Here is a 22,779-nt window from a genome sequence, read left to right as displayed (position 1 = left end):
CTAACATGCCTATTCCCCTGGCCGGTTAGGTGCCTGTGGACCACACCCCACAGAGACCCTGAGGAGGGGGCTACACCCATGGGGCTTTCTCCCAGCATTTCCAGCCTTTCTCTTCCTTCATCCTTTTCCCATTGTAAACGGTGCAGGTTCCAGAAATCTGCAACAGGTGGAGAGCTGGGAGCAGGCCCGGACCATCTCCTAGCCAATAACTGCTGGAACAACCCATCTTGGGAACAAAACTGATGCTACAAACAGTTACTCTAGGGAGGGGCTTAACAAGAGGGAAGTAAGTGGGCAATTCAAACCGGCGACAGGATGCTAAGCCCCGTCTCGGAGCCGTGGTCTGGGGGCAGTAACTAGCAGTAAACTCAAGCCCTCTCTCCACCAAATGGCCAAATGGATAGAATTTTAAAGACTGACTCTTCCCAGTAGCGCTGGACCACCATTAGAGCAAACCAAAGCCACTGGGATTATGCCAAAGGTGAAGGGTTTTGGGGGCCAAAGAAGGAAAGCTTAAGAATATGACCTATTCCTATTAGGAGGGCAAGGCAATGTAGGCCTCTTTTTGTTTTAAAATGTACTTGCTAAAAATACCAATATTGCAGATGGAGAGAAAATGCTGTACCACAAGGAATCCCAGGACCTACCACCCATTTTAGTTATGAAGGACCAGAAGATACAGACGTCCTTTACAGCGGTTTCCAGGCAAACCCCATGCTCCTTTCACTGGCTGTGATGTGACTGAGAAAGGGCTGGTCGGTACCTGCTCTGACTCTGCATCACCGTGACATCCAGGTGGCTCGTGTCACCAGCAGCTCCAGGCAGCTGGGGTTAAACGTTCATGTATAAAACAGACGGAACAACAGGACTGTGGTAGGGACTAAAGATGGTATTTTATTACGTGAAAGTATTGGCCAAATGTGAGTAGTATAACTTCTGAAAGGTCATTCTTCTCCCTGCTCAGCTTGCAAATGATCAAATTTTCTCACTGTCGTCCATCTGTTGCCCAAATTGTGGATAAAAAAGAGCAAGGAAAGGGACTTCCCTGGCGGTCCAGTGGTTAGGACTCCGCGCTTGCACTGTCGAGGGTACAGGTTCAATCCCTGGTCGGGGAACTAAGATCCCACAAGCCACGCACCGCGGCCAAAAAAAAAAAAAAAAGAGATAACAAGGAAAGAGACACGAGGAACCCTCACAAACCCACCCTGCTCTGATCAACAGACTCATCAGAAGCGCAACAAACCTGGAGAAGGTACAAGCAGGGGACCCCTCCCGCAGCCACGGTCAGAGATCGCTGGGATGCACCCCAAATCTTTGCTGAATGAATGCGCCAATGAAAGAATAAAGTTGAGACTCAAAACAGAGAGAAATGGAGCTGGAAAAGTCTTTGGAAATTCCCAGGGTCGCACTGAAAGACTGTAGCTTGGGCTTTATGTTTCCCAGAATGTTCTACTGTTGGGGAGTGGTTTGTTTTCGTAAACACAGGATACACCGTCTGTCTTTATTCAGGTAACCTGCGGCACGTCCAAACCAATTACCCTGAGCTTCTGATCTGTCTGCCCCAATCCTGCGAAAGCACTCCAGGCCCGAATGGCAGGAGAACGCAGACAATGAGCCCTGGCTTCCTAAATGCTCTCCCTCCCTCAGCCACAGTCTTCTGCACTCACTCATTTGTTATTTATTTCCCAAACCTTTCCTGCAACGGGCATTTGAGTGTCTCAAGTACAATGGCCCGGTTCATACAAACATTATCATCATGGCTAAAATTTCACGATTTCACTCCAGAGCTTAACTCCTGGGGAACAGAGATCTTCTTGCTGCAACCCCAGGGCAGCCCATCAGCAAGCTGTCCGGCCTCCCCAGCAATGGAAGCATGGGTTAACCGGCCTGTCTACACTGACAGTTGCTCCCCTCCCTCCCTTCCGTCCCATGCCATAAATTCAGCCTCGGGGACACTGAGACAAAAGCCAAGGTGCACTGATTGCCATGGTTGCCAGCTACTGAGACAGCCCATGATTACCCTTGGTAAGCAGCCCTTTACAAGCCCAGCGCATTTTACTATTCCTTTTGTTTTTTTTTTTAAAGAGACAGAAACACTACATTTGTGAGAAAATGTTGGCCAAGCAGAAATGTCAGCGTTTTGGTTTTTCTTTTTTTAAAATTTCAATGGCAGCTACTTAAGAATAAAATGCTCCCCACCCCCAAGCCATCCCACACCCTCCACCACAGCCAGTGCACAGCCCGCTGGAGGCAGAGAGCGGCCTGCAGGAGGTTCTGGATACCTCACCATCGCCAGAGATGCCCAGAAAACTGCCTGCAAAATCAGGAACAGAATCCCAGGTTTCCAGTTCCTAGTCTGCTGCTAGCACCATCGCTGTGTCCTTGGGTATCTCAAGTTCATGCTCAGTTTAAACGCCGTAGCCTCACTAGTAGGACCTCCAGTATTCGCCTTCATTTTCATTTACACACGGCAGAGGGGGGCAGAGGGAGGGATCAAAGTGGCTGAGTCTTCTTTTCTGCCTCCTTTCTTTCTTTCTTTTTTTTTTTTTGGCCCTGCCGTGCAGCATATGGGATCTTAGTTCCCCAACCCAGGATCAGACCCAAACTGAGATCAAACCCATGCCGCCTGCAATGGAAGCACGGAGTCTTAACCACTGGACCGCCAGGGAAGTCCCTCTGCCTCCTTTCTGACTTCCACCTCGGGTTGGGGTGCAGGGCCCAGCTCACGTTCCTCTCCACCTCTCTCATGATCACTGCCCTAAATCTTTGTATCCTTACCTCCCACCTAGAACAATGATCCCCATCCTTTTGCAGTGAGGGGATACTTGGCTTCTCATCTGATACCTCTGAACTGACAAATCAAACCAGGCGGAAGGAAGTGGGCTGGGGAGAAGAATAAAGAGGCTGTTGGACCCCCAGCAGTGAGTGGGGAGGGGAGAGGACCAGTCTGAAATCAAGGAGTTAAACTTCACTGCCAACCTGTTGGGTACCCAGGCTGCAAGCAGCTCCGTTCCCTCATTCAATCTGAGCTTCCGCTTCCAAATAGATCACCTGTCATTCAAGACACTTCCCATTGCAGGAGGTGAGGAATTTCTGCCCCAAGTCTATCAATCACATCCCTCTTTGTCACTTGCGCAGCATTTTTCACAGAAGAAAAACCTTAAAACGCAAACAAGCTGCGAGTTCTTTAAGCAGAAATGAAATAAACGCATGATCATAAATACGCAATGAGCATCCTGAATCCAGAAAGGGATTTAGCTTCCTAAGAAAGATTCCCCTCCTTCCTCCCAGTCCACTGCCCCATTTTCACTGCTCTCCAGTTCGCCAGTGTTTTTGTCTCTCATCACAAATGCCAGAGGGCCAAACAGCTGCTTGGTCTGTGATGCGATAGGTTTTCTTTTTATAGTGAAAGGTCTATGAGGTTTCCTTGAAGATTTACAAAAAAGTCTCCCGGTACCGGTACCCCAAAGCCACTGCATTCAGTCTTCTAACAGGCAAAATACTCTAGAAGAAACCTGCAAACAAAAGTCCCAGCCAGGCATTACGCACAGCCCACCCAGAGACGGTCCACACAGGCACCCGGGAACCAGTGGTTAGGAAGCACCATCAGTTACGATAACTCGCTTTGCTCCTACTGGTCCAAACCCTGTGTTGAGAGATTGTACTCACATCCGGGGGTCTGTCCTCCCCGTTCTACATCGTGTTCTGTTGCTGGAAAACCACGGTCAGTTCTTTCCAGGAGAGATCATTAGCTTCCTAGGGCTGTAACGCCCAAGGGTCTGCGGTGATTTACGTTACAGTGCTTGCTGCCTTCTCCCCTTGAGCTTCCTCTGCCAGTACTGGCCAGATCACATCTAAAAGCTTAGTAAGACATCCATTCAGCTCGCAATGTTTGGTGGCTTCCTAGTCTGCCTGGCACAGAAGTCCTGGGTCTTCAGACTTTGTTGGGCTGCTGCCTCCTGGCAGCAGAGGACCTGTAACACTGCTCTGATCAGAGTCGGGGAATGATTCACAGATGGGCGGGGTGCCTCTGAATGATGCTCGGACGACAGAGAAACGAAGTTTGTATTCTTTCAGCAGTAATACGGGGAGATGAATGCACGTGTTGTAAGGGACGGAGGATGCAGGAAGGGTCAAAATCCGTAATGAACTGCCTTTGTGACAACAGTTATGGAAATGCCCATTTTGTGGAAACAGCGGAGACCCAGACACTCCCTGCCCCCCTTGGGCAGAGAGTTCCAGCACAGTCACTGCAGCAGCAAGGAGACTAGGGCCTGGTTGAGGAGCCATTCCCCGTGTTTGTGAACCCATAGTTTGTCGCAAAAATCCTCCTCTGAACAGAGTCTCTGCAGGAAAGGGGGAAGGGAGGAAACAGGGAGCTTTTTCAAGTGCTGTCAATGGCCCTCCACATTGCAGGTGTGTCCTCCAGACCACTTGTTGAAGCAACAGAAAACCAACTTCCCAACTATTTCTATGAGTAATCATAGAAAGGAAGAGGGTTTTGGTTTTGACTTGAACCAATATTACTATTTTCCCCCTCATTTCTAAAGCAAGAACTGTTGGTCCTGGAGAGGGGAGAAGAACACTGTCAACATGAACCCTCCAAGCACCATCCCGGCCCGAAGCCTTGCTTCCATTACCCTAAGGGTAGCAGCTCCTATGGGCAAGGGGCTGGGATTCTGCTTTGGCCAGTGTTCGCCTTACACCAAGGGCAGGAGAATAGCCAGGGACCGGGGCTGGTGTGCTGCAGAGAGAATGAACTCCCCTGGGGAGACAAAATGCCAGTAGAATGATAATCCTATTTTTAATGCACAACCCTCATACTAGTTTATCCAGAAGTGATCACTGCCGGGATACTGCAACCACCACTGGAGGACCAGTGAGGTTAGAATATAGATGAACGTGACCCGCTCCCTACCTTGAAAAAACTCATCATCTGGCCCTGATCAGCCTTGATCGGGGCCCAAAAGGCCAGATGCCAGATGAGAACTGCACACCAAATGCGACAGAAGTATAAAGCAAGGAGTGCTTAATTTTCTCAGAGCTTCTGACATTTCCTTCTTCTGAGAAAACGGACTCCCCAGATGGGGCCCCTCAACACAATGCTATCCATGAGGCTAGAACAACACTGGCTGCTCGCAGAGTCTGGGGTTCACAAGTGCTATCTGCAAAAGACAGGGGCGGAGAGGCACCTCTTGGCAAGCCCACCATGGCAAAGGAACATGTATGCTTATTTCTTGAGGACGTCAAGTACGGTAACTATTCTCTTCTGAGTCTGACACTTAGAGGATCTTTGAAACAATCACCTCTGCAGGAGGCATGGAGAGGCTGTTGCAGTGAAAGCCGAGTGACATCTGGATACTATTCAGTAGACCTACGACATACCCTACCATCAAGAAGAGCTGCTAACAAATGTAAAAATAATATATCGGAGGTTTAAGGACACATCACTGAATACAGATATGACTGACAGGAGGCTTGCGATGTAGACACCTTCCCTTTTTACGTGGGGCAATAATTACTTTTTAGTTGCCTGGCACTGCTAGATCACCAGAGCCTCCAAGTTGGGGGCCAGGCACTCACATCACATAGCAAATGACCCAAAATCCAGACCGACAGTCATCCATTGCTGAGCCCTCCGCTGCCCCATCTCTCCCTAGACAAGATGAGGCTGAATTGTGTGCCCCCAAATTCATGTATTGAAGCCCTAACCCTTAGCGTGACTGTACTTGGAAACAGGGCCTTTAGGAGGTAATTAAGGTAAAACGAGGTTCTAAGGGTGGGGCCCTGATCTGATAGGGTTAATGTCCTTATAAGGAGAGACACCAAAGAGCCCCCCCCGCTCACTCTCTTCCCCAGCCCCCTCTTTTCACACCTGCACCCTCACCTCCGAGCCACGCTCACAGGAAAGGCCATGTGAGGACATAGCGAGAAAGTGGCCATCTGCAAGCCAAGAAGAGAATCATTATCGGAAACCAAACTCTGCTGGACCTTGATCTGGGGCTTCCAGCCTTCAGAACTGTGAGAAAATAAATGCCTGTCATTGAAACCACCCAGTCCACGGTATCTTGCTATGGCAGCCCTGGTGACTAAGGCCCGAGCTTCCCTCACAGTGTAATTTGCTGGCATGAGCTCAAGGTTGGTCTTCCTGGTTAGACGCAACTCCTTGAGGGCAGGAACCCTATTTTGTTTATCTTGTATCTCCAGCGCCTGGCACAGTTCCCGGAACATACTTAGCATTTAATGTCTGTTCAGTGGATGCTAGAAAATCTAATAATCAATTGCTTTTTCTAACCATTAATTGGTCTTCAGGAGTCTGTAGATCCCATAAGAAATAGAGGGGATACGAACCGAGTCAGCTAGCCTTTTCTCTTTCCCCAAAGTTCAAACAGGCTATGGCTGCAGAACCTTCAAGAGATAACAAATGGGGGATGTTTTCATTCTTCCCTTTTACTTCCTCCCCAAAATTGAGGATGATCCCAGCTCCTGGGATCAGAATTACTGATCTCAAGTGACACAGGTCCGTCAGCACCCAAGCACTGGACAGCACCACAGTCACCCCTGGAATTTTCCTCTCACCATCCTTAACTTCTGTTGGGTAAAACCACAAATGCTAAAGATAAACCTAAACAAGCAACACCAAATGACAAGAAAAGCAATCCCCAGAGAGTAGCCCACCTGCCATGTATCCATAGCTCACCTCCTACCCACTCCTTCAATCTACTTTGATCTGGCTTCTTTCTGCCCCGAATTTTCCTACTAAACCGTTGCTGATGCTGCGGTTGTTAATTCTGTGGTGTATTAAGCATTGATTGAACAGATGGGCACAAAGAACTATGGAAATTGGGTGAGATAGCTTTCTTGCTTGGTGTGCTGGGGTGGAAAGCAGGTCAGGAATGTTCTTACAGAGAAGGTCACATTTGAGCTGGGTCTTGGAGGACTGGAGGATTTTGTTAGATAGAGAAGTGGGGGAGGACACAGGCAGAGGAAACAGCAAGAGCAAAGGCAGAGTGGTCTGGAAGGGTAGGAAAGGGGAACAAAGAGACTTTTGCAGCTGGAGCTTACAATACGTGGGCAAAGACCAGAGATGATCTTGCAAAGTCAGTCTGTGGAAAAATTTTCACATCATGCCAAAGACATGGGACTGTATCTTGCATTTGTGATGGGGAATCCTAAATGTTGGTAAGAAGAGAGACTAGTCAGATTTGTGTACTACTTGGAACTCAAACATACAGAATTGGATTAGTCATAATTATGGGTTCATGCTTCACTTTCAAGACTGTATGTACACAGCTTTCTCTTCCTTCCTTCCTTTACTTCTTCTTTTATTCCTTCCTTTCTTCTATTCTTCTTTCTTTTTATTTTAATTAATAGACTTTATTATTTTAATAAATTTATTTACTTTAAAATTTTTAAAAATTTATTTTTGGCTGCGTTGGGTCTTCGTTGCTGTGCACTGGCTTTCTCTAGTTGCAGCAGGCAGGGGCTACTCTTCGTGGCAGTGTGCAGGCTTCTCATTGCGGTGGCTTCTCTCCTTGCGGAGCACGGGCTCTACATGTGCGGGCTCCAGTAGTTGTGGCTTGCGGGCTCTAGAGCGCAGGCTCGGTAGTTGCGGCGCACGGGCTTAGTTTCTCCGTGGCATGTGGGATCTTCCTGGACCCAGGCTTGAACCTGTGCCCCCTGCATTGGCAGGCGGATTCTTAACCACTGTGCCACCAGGGATGCCCTAGACTTTATTTTTTAGAGCAGTTTTAGGTTTACAGAAAAACTGAGCAGAAAGTATAAAGAGGTTCCTTATACCACTTCACCCATACTCCCGCCCTCACAACAAACATAGTGTCCCCTATTATTAACATCTTGCTTTAGTGTGATACATTTGCTATAACTGATGAGTCAATATAGATACATTATCATTAACTAGAGCCCATGGTTTGCATACGGTTCACTCTGTGTTGTACAGTTCCTTGGCTCTGCACAAATGTATAATGGCATGTATCTATCACTATAGTATCATACGCAATAGCTTCACTGGCCTAATGCTCCACCCATTCATCCCTCCCTCCCCCCCAACCCTCGACAACCACTGATCGTTTTACTGTCTCTACAGTTTTGCCTTTTCCAGAATGTTATACAGTTGGAGTCATACAATATGCTGCTTTTTGACACTGGCTTTTTTCACTTAGTAAAATGAATTTAAGATGCCTCCATGTCTTTTCATGGCTTGATAGCTCATTTTTTTTTTAGTGGTGAATAACATTCCATTGTATGGATGTATCAGGGTTTACCTATTAAAAGACATGTTGGAGATTGGTTCAAGATGGTGGAGTAGAAGGACCTGCTCTCACTCCCTCTTGCGAGAGCACCGTAATCACAACTAACTGCTGAACAATCATCGACAGGAAGACACTGGAACTCACTAAAAATGATACCACACATCCAAAGACAAAGGAGAAGCTGCAATGAGATGGTAGGAGGGGTGCAATCACAATAATATCAAATCCCATAACTGCTGGGTGGGTGACTCACAAACAGGAGAACACTTATACCACAGAAGTCCACCCACTGGAGTAAAGGTTCTGAGCCCCATGTCAGGCTTCCCAACAAGGAGGTCTGGCAACGGGAGGAGGAATTCTTAGAAAATCAGACTTTGAAGGCTTGCAGGACTTGATTGCAGGACTTTGACAGGACTGGGGGAAACAGAGACTCCACTCTTGGAGAGCACACACAAAGCAGTGTGCACATCAGGACCCAGGGGGAAGGAGAGTGACCCCATACGAGACTGAACCAGACCTACCTGCTAGTTTTGGAGAGTCTCCTGCAGAGGCGGGGCATGGCTGTGTCTCACCGTGAGGACAAGGACACTGGCAGCAGAAGTTCTGGGAAGTACTCCTTGGTGTGAGCCCTCCCAGAGTCCGCCATTAGCCCCACCAAAGAGCCCGGACAGGCTCCAGTGTTCGGTTGCCTCAGACCAAACAACCAACAGGGAGAGAACCCAACCCCACCCATCAGCAGACAAGCGGATTAAAGTTTTACTGAGCTCTGCCCACCAGAGCAACCACCAGCTCTACCCACCACCAGTCCCTCCCATCAGGAAACCTTCACAAGCCTCTTAGATAGGCTCATCCACCAGAGGGCAGACAGAAGCAAGAAGAACTACAATCCTGCAGCCTGTGGAACAAAAACCACATTCACAGAAAGATAGACAAGATGAAAAGGCAGAGGGCTATGTACCAGATGAAGGAACAAGAGAAAACCCCAGAAAAACAACTAAATGAAGTCGAGATAGACAACCTTCGAGAAAAAGAATTCAGAATAAAGATAGTGAAGATGATCCAGGACCTCGGAAAAAGAATGGAGTCAAAGATTGAGAAGATGCAAGATATGTTTTACAAAGACCTAGAAGAATTAAAGGACAAACGAAGAGATGAACACTACAATAACTGAAATGAAAAATACACTAGAAGGAATCAATACGAGAATAACTGAGGCAGAAGAACGTATAAGTGACCTGGAAGACAGAATGGTGGAATTCACGGCTGCAGAACAGAATAAAGAAAAAGAATGAAAAGAAATGAAGACACACTAAGAGACCTCTGGGACAACATTAAACACAACAACGTTCACATTATAGGGGTCCCAGAAGAAGAAGAGACAGAGAGGGACCGGGAAAATATTTGAAGAGATTATAGTCAAAAACTTCCCTAACGTGGGAAAGGAAATAGCCACCCAAGTCCAGGAAGTGCAGAGAGTCCCATACAGGATAAACCCAAGGAGAAACACACTGAGACACATAGTAATGAAAATGGCAGAGATTACAGACAAAGAAAAATTATTGAAAGCAGCAAGGGAAAAATGACAAATAATGTACAAGGGAACTCCCATAAGGTTAACAGCTGATTTCTCAGCAGAAACTCTACAAGCCTGAAGGGAGTGGCATGACATATTTAAAGTGATTAAAGGGAAGAACCTACAACCAAGATTACTCTACCCTGCAAGGATCTCATTCAGATTCAACGGAGAAATCAAAAGCTTTATACACAAGCAAAAGCTAAGAGAATTCAGCACCACCAAACCATTTCTACAACAAATGCTAAAGGAACTTCCCTGAGTGGGAAACACAAGAGAAGAAAAGACCTACAAAAACAAACCCAAAACAATTAAGAAAATGGTCATAGGAACATACATACCGATAATTACCTTAAATGTGAATGGATTAAATGCTCCAACCAAGAGACACAGGCTCGCTGAATGGATACAAAAACAAGACCCTCATATATGCTATCTACAAGAGACCCACTTCAGACCTAGGGACACATACAGACTGAAAGTGAGGGGATGAAAAATGATATTCCATGCAAATGGAAATCAGAAGAAAGCTGGAGTAGCAATACTCATCAGATAAAATAGACTTTAAAATAAAGAATGTTACAAGAGACAAGGAAGGAGACTACACAATGATCAAGGGATCAATCCAAGAAGAAGATATAACAATTATAAATATATATGCACCCAACATAGGAGCACCTCAATACATAAGGCAACTGCTATAAAAGAGGAAATCAACAGTAACACAATATTAGTGTGGGACTTTAACACCACACTTACACCAATGGACAGATCATCCAAACAGAAAATTAATAAGAAAACACAAGCTTTAAATGACACAAAAGACCAGATAGATTTAATTGATATTTATAGGACATTCCATCCAAAAACAGCAGATTACACTTTCTTCCCAAGTGCGCACGGAACATTCTCCAGGATAGATCACATCTTAGGTCACAAATCAAGCCTCAGTATATTTAAGAAAACTGAAATCTATCAAGCATCTTTTTTGACCACAATGCTAGGAGATTAGAAATCAATTATAGGGACAAAAACATAAAAAACACAAACACATGGATGCTAAACAATACATTACTAAATAACCAAGAGATCACTGAATAAATCAAAGAGGAAATAAAAAAATACCTAGAGACAAATGACAATGAAAACATAATGATCCAAAACCTATGAGATGCAGCAAAAGCAGTTCTAAGAGGGAAGTTTATAGCAATACAAGCCTACTGCAAAAAACAAGATAAATCTCAAATAAACAATCTAACCTTACACCTAAAGGAATTAGAGAAAGAAGAACAAACAAAACTAAAGTTAGCAGAAGGAAAGAAATCATAAAGATCAGAGCAGAAGTAAATGAAATAGAAAAAAAGAAAACAATAGCAAAGATCAATAAAACTAAAAGCTGGTTCTTTGAGAAGATAAACAAAATCGATAAACCATTAGCCAGACTTATCAAGGAAAAGAGGGAGAGGACTAAAATCAGTAAAATTAGAAATGAAAAAGAAGTTACAATGGACGCCGCAGAAATACAAAGCATCCTAAGAGACTACTAAAAGCAACTCTATGCCAATAAAATGGACAACCTGCAAGAAATGGACACATTCTTAGAAAGGTATAACCTTCCAAGACTGAACCAGGAAGAAATAGAAAATATGAACAGGCCAATTACAAGTAATGAAATTGAAACTGTGATTAAAAATCTTCCAACAAACAAAAGGCCAGGACCAGATGGCTTCACAGGTGAATTCTATCAGACATTTAGAGAAGAGCTAACACATCATTCTCAAACTCTTCTAACACTGCGGAGGAAGAAACACTCCCATACTCATTCTATGAGGTCACCATCACCCTGAATCCAAAACCAGCCAAGATACTACAAAAAAAGAAAATTACAGACCAATATCACTCATGAATATAGATGCAAAAATCCTCAACAAAATACTAGCAAACAGAATCCAACAACACATGAAAAGGATCATACACCATGATCAAGTGGGATTTATCCCAGGGATGCAAGGTTCTCCAATATATGCAAATCAATCAATGTGATACACCATATTAACAAACTGAAGAAGAAAAAACATATGATCATCTCAATAGATGCAGAAAAAGCTTTTGACAAAATTCAACACCCATTTATGATAAAAAAACTCTCCAGAAAGTGGGCATAGACGGAACCTACCTCATAACAAAGGCCATATACGACAAACCCACAGCAAACATCATTCTCAATGGTGAAAAACTGAAAGCATTTCCTCTAAGATCAGGAACAAGACAAGGTTGCCTACTCTCACCACTCTTATTCAACATTGTTTTGGAAGTCCTAGCCACGGCAATCAGAGAAGAAAAAGAAATAAAAGGAATCTAAATTGGAAAAGAAGAAGTAAAACTGTCACTGTTTGCAGATGACATGATACTATACATAGAGAATCCTAAAAATGCCACCAGAAAACTACTAGAGCTAATCAATGAACTTGGTAAAGTTGCAGGATACAAAATTAATGCACAGAAATCTCTTGCATTCTTATACACTAATGATGAAAAATCTGAAAAAGAAATTAAGGAAACACTCCCATTTACCATTGTAACAAAAAGAATAAAATACCTAGGAATAAACCTATCTAGGGAGTCAAAAGACCTGTATGCTGAAAACTGTAAGACACTGATGAAAGGAATTAAAGATGATACAAACAGATGGAGAGATATACTATGTTCTTGGATTGGAAGAATCAATATTGTGAAAATGACTATATTACCCAAAGCAATCTACAGATTCAATGCAATCCCTATCAAATTACCAATGGTATTTTTTAAAGAACTAGAACAAAAAATCTTAAAATTTGTATGGAGACACAAATGATCGTGAATAGCCAAAGCGGTCTTGAGGGAAAAAAACAGAGCTGGAGGAATCAGACTCCCTGACTTCAGACTATACTACAAAGCTACAGTAATCAAGACAATATGGTACTGGTACAAAAACAGAAATATAGATCAATGGAACAGGATAGAAAGCCTAGAGATAAACACACGCACCTATGGTCAACTAATCCATGACAAAGGAGGCAAGGATATACAATGGAGAAAAGACAGTCTCTTCAGTAAGTGGTGCTGGGAAAACTGGACAGCTACATGCAAAAGAATGAAATTAGAACACTCCCTAACACCATACACAAAAATAAACTCAAAATGGGTTAGAGACCTAAATGTAAGACTGGACACTATTAAACTCTTAGAGGAAGACATAGGAAGAACACTCTTCTTTTTTTTTTTACATCTTTATTGGTGTATAATTGCTTTACAATGGTGTGTTAGTTTCTGCTTTATAACAAAGTGAATCAGTTATACATATACATATGTTCCCATATCTCTTCCCTCTTGCGTCTCCCTCCCTCCCACCCTCCCTATCCCAACCCTCTAGATGGTCACAAAACACCGAGCTGATCTCCCTGTGCTATGCAGCTGCTTCCCACTAGCTATCTATTTTACGTTTGGTAGTGTATATATGTCCATGCCACTCTCTCACTTTGTCACAGCTTATCCTTCCCCCTCCCCCATATCCTCAAGTCCATTCTCTAGTAGGTTTGTGTCTTTATTCCTGTCTTACCCCTAAGTTCTTCTTGACATTTTTTTTTCTTAAATTCCATATATATGTGTTAGCATACGGTATTTGTCTTTCTCTTTCTGACTTACTTCACTCTGTATGACAGACTCTAGGTCTATCCACCTCATTACAAATAGCTCAAGGGAAGAACACTCTTTGACGTAAATCACAGCACGATCTTTTTTGATCCACCTCCTAGAGTAATGGAAATAAAAACAAAAATAAACAAATGGGACCTAATGAAACCTAAAAGCTTTTGCAAAGCAAAGGAAACTAAAAACAAGACGAAAAGACAACCCTCAGAATGGGAGAAAATATTTGCAAACGAATCAATGGACAAAGGATTAATCTCCAAAATATATAAACAGCTCATGAAGCTCAATATTAAACAAAACAAAGAACCCAATCCAAAAATGGGCAGAAGACCTAAATAGACATTTCTTCAAAGAAGACATACAGATGGCCAAGAAGCACATGAAAAGCTGCTCAACATCACTAATTATTAGGGAAATGCAAATCAAAACTACAATGAGGTATCACCTCACACCAGTTAGAATGGGCATCATCAGAAAATCTACAAACAACAAATGCTGGAGAGGGTGTGGAGAAAAGGGAACCCTCTTGCACTGTTGGTGGGAATGTAAATTGATACAGCCACTATGGAGAACAGTATGGAGGTTCCTTAAAAAACTAAAAATAGAATTACCATATGACCCAGGAATCCCACTACTGGGCATATACCCAGAGAAAACCATAATTCAAAAAGACACATGCACCCCATTGTTCATTGCAGCACTATTTACAATAGCCAGGTCATGGAAGCAACCTAAATGTCCATCGACAGACGAATGGATAAAGAAGATGTGGTACATATATTACTCAGCCATAAAAAGGAATGAAATTGGGTCATTTGTAGACACATGGATGAATCTAGAGACTGTCATACAGAGTGGAGTAAGTCAGAAAGAGAAAAACAAATATCATATGTTAACGCATATATGTGGAATCTAGAAAAATGGTACAGATGAACCAGTGTGCAGGGCAGAAACTGAGACACAGATGTAGAGAACAAACGCATGGCACCAAGGGGGGAAAGTGGCGGGGGGCCTGGTGGTGTGATGAATTGGGAGATTGGGATTGACATATATACACTAATATGTATAAAATGGATAACTCATAAGAACCTGCTGTATAAAAAAATAAATAAAATAAAATTCAATTAAATAAATAAAGGACATGTTGGTTGCTTGCAAGTTTTGGCAATTATGAATAAAGCTGCTATAAACATCCGTGTGCAAATAAGCCACAGGGATGTAATATACAGCATAAGGAATATCATCGATAATATTGTAATAACTTTGTATGGGGACAGATGGTTTCTAGACTTATCATGGTGATCATTTCATAATGTATGTAAATGTTGAATCACTGTGCAGTTCACAAAAGTAACACAATACTGTATGTCAAGTAGATTTCAATTAAAAAAACCCCACATGCAGGGCTTCCCTGGTGGTGCAGTGGTTAAGAATCTGCCTGACAATGCAGGGGACACGGGTTTGAGTCCTGGTCCAGGAAGATCCCACATGCCGCGGAGCAACTAAGCCCATGAGCCACAACTACTGAGCGTGCACTCTAGAGCCCGCAAGCCACAACTACTGAAGCCCGCAGGCCTAAAGCCCGTGCTCCGCAACAAGAGAAGCCACCGCAATGAGAAGCCCGCGCACCACAACAAAGAGTAGCCGCCGCTCGCCGCAACTAGAGAAAGCCCAGGCGCAGCAACAAAGACCCAATGCTGCCAAAAATAAATAAACAAAAATAAATAAATTTATTTTAAAAAGTAAAAAATACGTTAAAAAAACACACACCCATGTGCAGGTTTTTGTGTGTACATAAGTTTTCTCTCATTTGGGTAAATACCAAGGAATACATTTGCTGAATCGCATTGTAGGACAATGTGTAGCTTTGTAAGAAACTGCTTTACTGCCTTCCAAAGTGGCTACAACATTTTGCATTGTAACCAGCTGGTTTTACATTGACCTAGTTGCCAAACACAATGGTAACCTTCAGTTCCTACCATACATGATTTCTCTGTTGCACGAGGCACTGCTACCATCCCTCCCTCATCACACTTCCTTCTCCTCTGGTTTCCGTGACCCACTCTGTCCTCATGCTCCTACCATCCCTTGAACTATCTCTTTCTCTCATCCAAGGGCTCTTCTTTCACTGGTCCCTTAAATGTTGCAGGTCCCTGAGATTCTATCCCAGGTTGTTGTCTCTGCTCATTTTCTTCCCTAGAAGATCTCAGTACATACATATCCTCCATACCTGCTGCCCACACACTCCTCTGCTGCCTAGATACGAATTGCTCCAAATCTTCTTTAGCCTCAATCACTCTCTCTAAAACTCCATTTTTTAAACACCCAACCATTTAACAGACATCTTACTCGGATGTCCCCTATCAACGTGTTCACAGCCAAATCACCATCCTTCTTTCTAAACCCGTTCCTTTCCCTGTGTTTTCATCTTGGTGCGGGGCTCCATCTTTCATCTGTCTGCCTATTTCCCTCATCTGGAACACTCCTCTCCTTCCTCTTATTCTCCTTCCCCCACCTCCACATTCAATAATTTACCAAATCCTCCTGATTTCAGACAGTAAAACATAGAGATTTAAAAATGCAAGCTCTGAGAGGACTTCCCTGGTGGTCCAGTGGTAAAGAATCTGCCTTATAATGCAGGGAATGCGGGTTCGATCCCTCGTCAGAGAACTAAGATCCCACATGCCGCAGGGCAAGGAAGCCCGCCGGCCACAACTACTGAGCTCACATGCTAGAGCCCACTAGAGCCCACATGCCACAAACTACAGAGCCCACGCACTCTGGATCCTGTGCGCCACAACTAGAAGGAGAAAACCCGCATGCCGCAACTAGAGAAGCCCGCGCACCACAATGGAGAGCCCACATGCGTCAACGAAGATCCCCCGTGTGCCGCAACTATGACCCGAGGGAGCCAAAACTAAAAATAAAATAAATAAATAAAAATAATAAATAAATCTTTAAAAAATTACTAAATAAAATAAAATGCAAGCTCTGAAGTCAGATTGCCCAGGCTCAAATCCCAGCTCTGCCACTTAACATGTGCAAATTTCCTAATGACTCTAAGCCTGCTTCCTCATGTGTAAAACAGAGAGAATGACAACTCCTACCTCACTGGATTGTCGCAAAGATTGAATGATATAATACACAGGCTATACAAGCCTAGCACGTAGAAAGTGCTCAGTAAACATTAAGCATGGTTGTATGGTTACTGCTTAAATGTTCCTTGATCTGTTCTCTCTCCTCTAGCTGCACTGCCACTGCCTTCGTTCAGGCTGTCAGCATTCCTTACCTGAACTGTTGCAGTGGTCTCCAACTGGACACTGAATATGTTTCCTGAAATTGTTCTAAACTTAGAGTTGGGATAAGAGAGGTGACATAGGTTTCAGCTTGCATCACAGAATCTGCCTCTGCAGATGAGTTTTTGCCTAGGAAACGGTAGAAGCCAAGGCCAGACTAATGTTCAGGATTCAGATGGTGAGTGTACATTGGCCTGAAATGTATCTTCAATAAAAGATAACTTTGTAGAGGTCACCACAACCTGGCCAGACAGAGAGCTGCTGGGATTTCTTAAACTTGACTCTCAGGAAAGACAGCCGTTGAGCCAACAGTGGTTAAATTCTCTCTCTTCTTAGAGACCACTGAGCCAATAACAGGTAAGTCCCCGCTTCTGATATGCCAGTGTTAGAGGAAAGGGAGTCATGAGAAACAGCCTTCTCCTCCAGCTTGTTTCAAGATGGCAGAGCTGGAGCACAGACAGCCGAGCTACAGTGCAGGAGGGGCCATCAACACCGTGCCTATCTGCCAGGCGGTGGTTTGCTGGGGGGTGGCACCTGGGCCTTTGGTGCCCATTATTTTGCCTTTGTCTGTGGACCTCTCTTCCTCTGTGCTTCTTAACAAAGAGCGTTTCATGTGAATGGACCATCCAGGGGGCTTGGAGGCTCTGTTTACAGGACTGAAGTTTGCATGTAGAAGCCGTTCTGCCATGTTGGTCTCCATGCCTCAATTCCTTCCCCTACCTCAGTGTATGTTGATCACTGATATCAGAATGCTGTTTGCACAGCACAAATGTGGTAGTGTTTTTCCTCTGCCTATAACCCTCAATGACTCACACTCCCCCAGCACAAAGTCCAGCAATACACAAACCCATGCGTGGTCTGGTCTCAGCTCATCCCCACCGCCTCTTCTTCTGATACCCCATCTGCCCACCCATCCTGCACCCTCGCTTGGCCCCAGGGGTGCTCAGGATACCTTGGAAGCCCCATCCCGTCATTTTTGCTTAGAATGATCTTTAGATCTTTTCCACACTCCTTCTATACCTTCCAACCTGATTCAAGGTGTCCTTCTCCAATGCTGTTCCACCCTCCCAGGTACCCTGAAATGAAATCCCAGCTCAGCCACTTATTTTGGGCAATGTACTTAATGAATCTAAGCTCCTGTCCTTGTGTATAAAACAGGAAGCACAACCATTTCTACCCATTGGGTTGCTGCAAAGGTTGAATGAGGCCATAACAAACTGTATTCTTTCAAATCCTTCTTAGTAGTAACCAAACCAGACTGCACGTGTGCGATGTCAGTGTTCTTGTCCTCTCTTCCTACCTTCTGATTAAAAGCCTTCTCCATTCACCTCCTCTTGTAAGGGGACTGCCCTAGCCAGAGAAGTTTCTGGACTTTAGGATGCAGAATTAGAGGACAGGCAAGAAAGATGGGAAGGAAGGCTGACTTGTCAAGGGAAGCTAAGCTAATCTATATAACTGTGCTGTGCAGAATGGAAAATGGAACAAGTGTTTCTAGGGGCTGATGGTAAACAATGGGCTTCTGAACCCTATGGAATGTGAGAGAATTAGAGAGAGAAAAGGGGATATGAAAATTGTTTCTGGAAGTTTATGAGTTGGGTTTCTTTTAAGTGTTTTGATAAGTAAATGATTACTATTCCTTTAAAAATTACTTTTGGTCTTTGGATTGTGCTTTGACTATCTCCAAACACTAGACTACGAGACTGAGGTTCTTCAGGGTTACCCTCATTTTCAATGTCTTTCTTCTCAGACTCAGCTCCCCCAGTAAGGGGTTGTGTCTCATTCCAGCTGTGTAAATCCGATGCAACAACACAGCCTGGCATATGGCATATGGACAATAAATGCTTGCTGAATAAATAAATACACTTATGCCTATCCAGTGGATTACAGACTCCTACAGAGCAAGCAGCTACTCTTATTTTTCCATGCGTCCAAATACATCAATGAATGCTGTAGTGAGCTGAATGGTGGTCCCCAAAAGTATATGTCCACGTCTGAATCCCCAGAACCTGTGAGTATTAATTTATATGACGAAAGATGTGATTATGTTAAGGATCCTGAGAGGAGAACCTTATCCTGGATTATCTGGGTGGGTCCTAAATGCAATCACATGCATCTTTTTTCTTTTTTTTTTTCAGGGATGCTCTTTTATTTTTATTTATTTATTTTATTTTTTTCTTTCAGGGATGCTCTTTTATTTTATTTTTTAACATCTTTATTGGAGTATAATTGCGTTACCACATGCATCTTTATAAAAGAAGCAGAGAGAGTTTTAAGACAGAAGAAGAGGAGGCCACGTGACCCCAGAGGCAGAAACGCGAGGGATGTGGCCACACGCCAAGGAACTCCTGGAGCCACCAGAGGATGGAAGAGGCAAGAAAGGATTGTTTTCTACAGCCTCCAGAGGGAGTACAGCCCAGCTGACACCTTGATTTCAGACTTCAGACCTCCAGAACATGGGAGAATAAATCTCTGTTGTTTTAAACCACTTAGTTTGTGGTAATTTGTTCCAGTGGCCACAGGAAACGCGTACAAACGCCTTATACATAATGGATGCTCAATAACTCTATCAGTGACCTGTCTGGGTCACTTACAATCACAGGCTGTGCTTCCTTTTTTTTTTTTTTTTTTTTTTGCGTTACACGGGCCTCTAACTGTTGTGGCCTCTCCCGTTGCAGAGCATAGGCTCCGGACGCGCAGGCTCAGCGGCCATGGCGCACGGGCCCAGCCGCTCCGCGGCATGTGGGATCTTCCCGGACCGGGGCACGAACCCGTGTCCCCTGCATCGGCAGGCGGACTCTCAACCACTGCGTCACCAGGGAAGCCCTGTGCTTCCTTTTTAAAGTCACTCACACATCCCAACACCTTCTTGGCCAAAAGCCAGGACTCCATTATGTCACTTCAACACTTGTAAATGCTGTTGTAACCAAGGGGTCCCTCACCGCTGTCTGAGGGACAGTTTCCAGGGGCTGAGAGTGTTTTACTGACAACTTATTCCTATAAAACATCCTTCACCCATTCCTTCAGGAAGGAGATGGTATGATGCCAGGAGGAGCAATGGCCCCTCCGATGGACAAACACCTCACTGGGGTCTCTCCAGCTGGCAGCCGACTCAGGCTGAAGACTCGGCAGCCTCCCTACAGGAAACACGCAGAACTGAGAGGAAGCCACGTCGGGCTGTCAGTTTCCGATTCCGCACACAAAAAAGACAAAACATGAAGTTGCTCTGCTGGCCAGGAATTAAGTGTGTCCGAATGTAACCCTGCAAACACAATCCAAATAAGGCAAAGGGAAGTCAGGGATTAACAGGAGTGTCATCTACTCAGAAGTAAACACCATCTGTGACTTGCCACTATAATTTGTTTTTCAGCGTATTGCCTCCACCATATTCCTCAGAGGACAGAGGCCTTCTCTCATGTCCATGACTTGTGAAACCACTCAAACTCCCCCAGCCACATACTGATTGATTCTGCCTATCAATGTCTGCTACCTGATCCTCCAGAAATGGTCGTTTTTACCTCTGCTGGAGCAGGTTTTCATCACAGGGGTCCCATTTTATTCAGTAGCGCTGCCAATGAAGTATTTCTTACCATAATGTCTGTGATACTAGAAACTCCAGATGCTATGATGCATGCCACCCTTCTCTCACCCCCATCTCTCCTAAACCACATGGCTTTCTCCAATAACTTTTATTTTTATTTACTTTTTTTACTGAAGTATAGTTGATTTACAATGTAGTGTTAGTTTCAGGTGTACAGCAGTGATTCGGTTATACACACATACACACACACACACACACACACACACTCTTTTTCAGATTCTTTTCCCTTATAGGTTTTTACAAAATATTGAGTATAGTTCCCTGTGCTATACAGTAGGTCCTTGTTGGTTATCTACTTTATATACTAGTGTCCAATAACTCTTTTATTATTTTTATTTTATATTGGAGTACGGTTGATTAACAATGTTGTGTTAGTTTCAGGTGTACAGCAAAGTGATTCATTTATACATACACATGTATCTATTCTTTTTCAAATTCTTTTCCCATTTAGGTTATTACAGAATATTGAGCAGAGTTCCCTGTGCTATACAGTAGGTCCTTGTACCTATTTTAAATATAGCAGTGTGTACATGTCAATCCCAAACTCCCAATCTATTCCTCCCCCCAATAAATTCATTCTCTAAGTCTGTAAATCTGTTTCTGTTTTGTAAATAAGTTCACTTGTGTCATTTTTTTTTTAAGATTCCACATATAAGTGATATCATATGGTATTTGTCTTTGTCTGACTTACTTCACTTAGTATGATAATCTCCAGGTCCATCCATGTTGCTGCAAACGGCATTATTTCATTCGTTTTTGTGGCTGGGTAACATTCCCTTGTATATGTACCACATCTTCTTCATCCATTCATCTGTCGCTTCCACGTTGCTTTTAGGTTGCTTCCATGTCTTGGCTATTATAAACAGTGTTGCGACGAACACTGGGGTGCACGATAACTCTTTCTAAAAGCTACAGCTTTCAGCAAGCACGTCTAGGTTAGATGTGATTTGATGGTAACACTGCCCATCACCTACAAGAGGAGACACCAGTGGTCCGGCAATGCCGGTATTACGTATACACCACTGCCTGCAGAAGCTCCACGCCTGGACCCCTCATCTCAATTCCCTTCCAGTTCCTCCTGGCAGAGGCAGGACTGGGGAGAATCAAGAGGAAAAGAGTGTCTATGAAAACCCTCCACCACAGAGCGTGCTCCATGACCCTGGGCAGGTTACACAACTTCCTTGGGCCGTAATGTCCTCGACTACAAAGTGGGGCTAATAATGGTAGCTACTGACTTCATAGGGCAGCTACAAGGACTCCCTGTGGGAGTGGACAGCAAGTGCTTAGCACAGCGCTTGCACAGAGTAAGCACGCAGGCAACAGTAGGTGTGCGTGTGTGCATGTATAGTATCAAGTCTACGGGAGGCTAAACTCTCTAATTAGATTTCTGAATCCTTCCTGCATCTCTTACACCTTCACCTCTCTTTAAAGAGGGGCTGCCCCAAGGAGGCTCTGGTCCCTTGGCTTTGCTCAGCACGCAGCATGATGCAGCGTTTGGCTCCAGCACAGAGCTTTGCTGGGAGTAAGTGTTCCTCCCTGCAGAGAAAGGGAATTAGGACTTCAAGCAGAGCCGCCAGCCAGGAGGCTCTGCGGTTCTGTCCCTGTCCTCGTGTCCATATATACCAACGGTCACACATGTGCGTGCACAGTCCACGGCTCAGGAAGATGCAGTCCCCCTGGTGGACTCCAACCCCCAGGGAGGTGAGGACCTAGGAGGAGAAACAGGCTTCCCGGGAAGGCCCCGCCGGAACTCATCTTCCTTCACACCAGCCTCTCCCTCGCCCCGGTTATTTCTGGTTTTTTCTCAGCTAAGACTTTCTCTCAAATTGGTGATTGTTCATATTTTAAGTTTTAGTCACAGATAAACCATAAGCAAGTTTGGTCCACAAAATTCCCTCCCATAATTCTATCACATGATAAACACTGTCAACATCATCAGCTATGGTGCATTTTTTGAAATTAAAACTCTGCTGCCTCTTTACAAGAAGAGGTCCTTACAGTGAAGGCAGTGGGAATGACAGTGACCTTGACTTGCTTATTATACGCCCAGAATTAGCCCCAGACATGCTCATTCTCAAGAGTTTCAAACAATCTTAAAATAGTTATGTCGCAGGATTTTCTCATTATTATTGTCAAATTATTTCCACAATGAAACTATATTTAATTAGTTGAACTTCAGCAGTCTTCAGGAGACGGGTGACCTGAGGAATTACACAGCGTGAGCCCCTCTGAGGAAGGGCCCCGGTGAAGCCTGTGCCCTCCCCGTTCTGATGGTTTCTCAGAGCACAGGGTCGTGCTCTCTCTTCAGCAAAGCCTGAGTCTGGACTCGTCATGGTCAGTGGTGGAGCT

General features: G+C 44.3%; 1 protein-coding gene across 26 annotated transcripts in view; it reads right to left on the bottom strand.

The window, feature by feature from the left end:
• ANKRD6 (ankyrin repeat domain 6) overlaps nucleotides 1-22,779 on the bottom strand; it is a 260,264-nt gene that overhangs the window by 140,527 nt on the left and 96,958 nt on the right. The window contains exon 1 of one of the 26 annotated variants that reach the window (XM_060283453.2): nucleotides 3,670-3,847. The exons of the other annotated variants lie outside the window; for them this stretch is intronic. The gene's annotated coding sequence lies outside the window, so the exon portion shown is untranslated. Of the gene's footprint in view, nucleotides 1-3,669; nucleotides 3,848-22,779 lie in introns of those variants that run through there. 26 annotated transcript variants of the gene reach the window in all.

Source organism: Globicephala melas, chromosome 14, assembly GCF_963455315.2.
Source record: "Globicephala melas chromosome 14, mGloMel1.2, whole genome shotgun sequence".
Taxonomy (NCBI): Eukaryota; Metazoa; Chordata; class Mammalia; order Artiodactyla; family Delphinidae; genus Globicephala; species Globicephala melas.
This window is presented reverse-complemented; position numbering and strand designations above follow the sequence as displayed.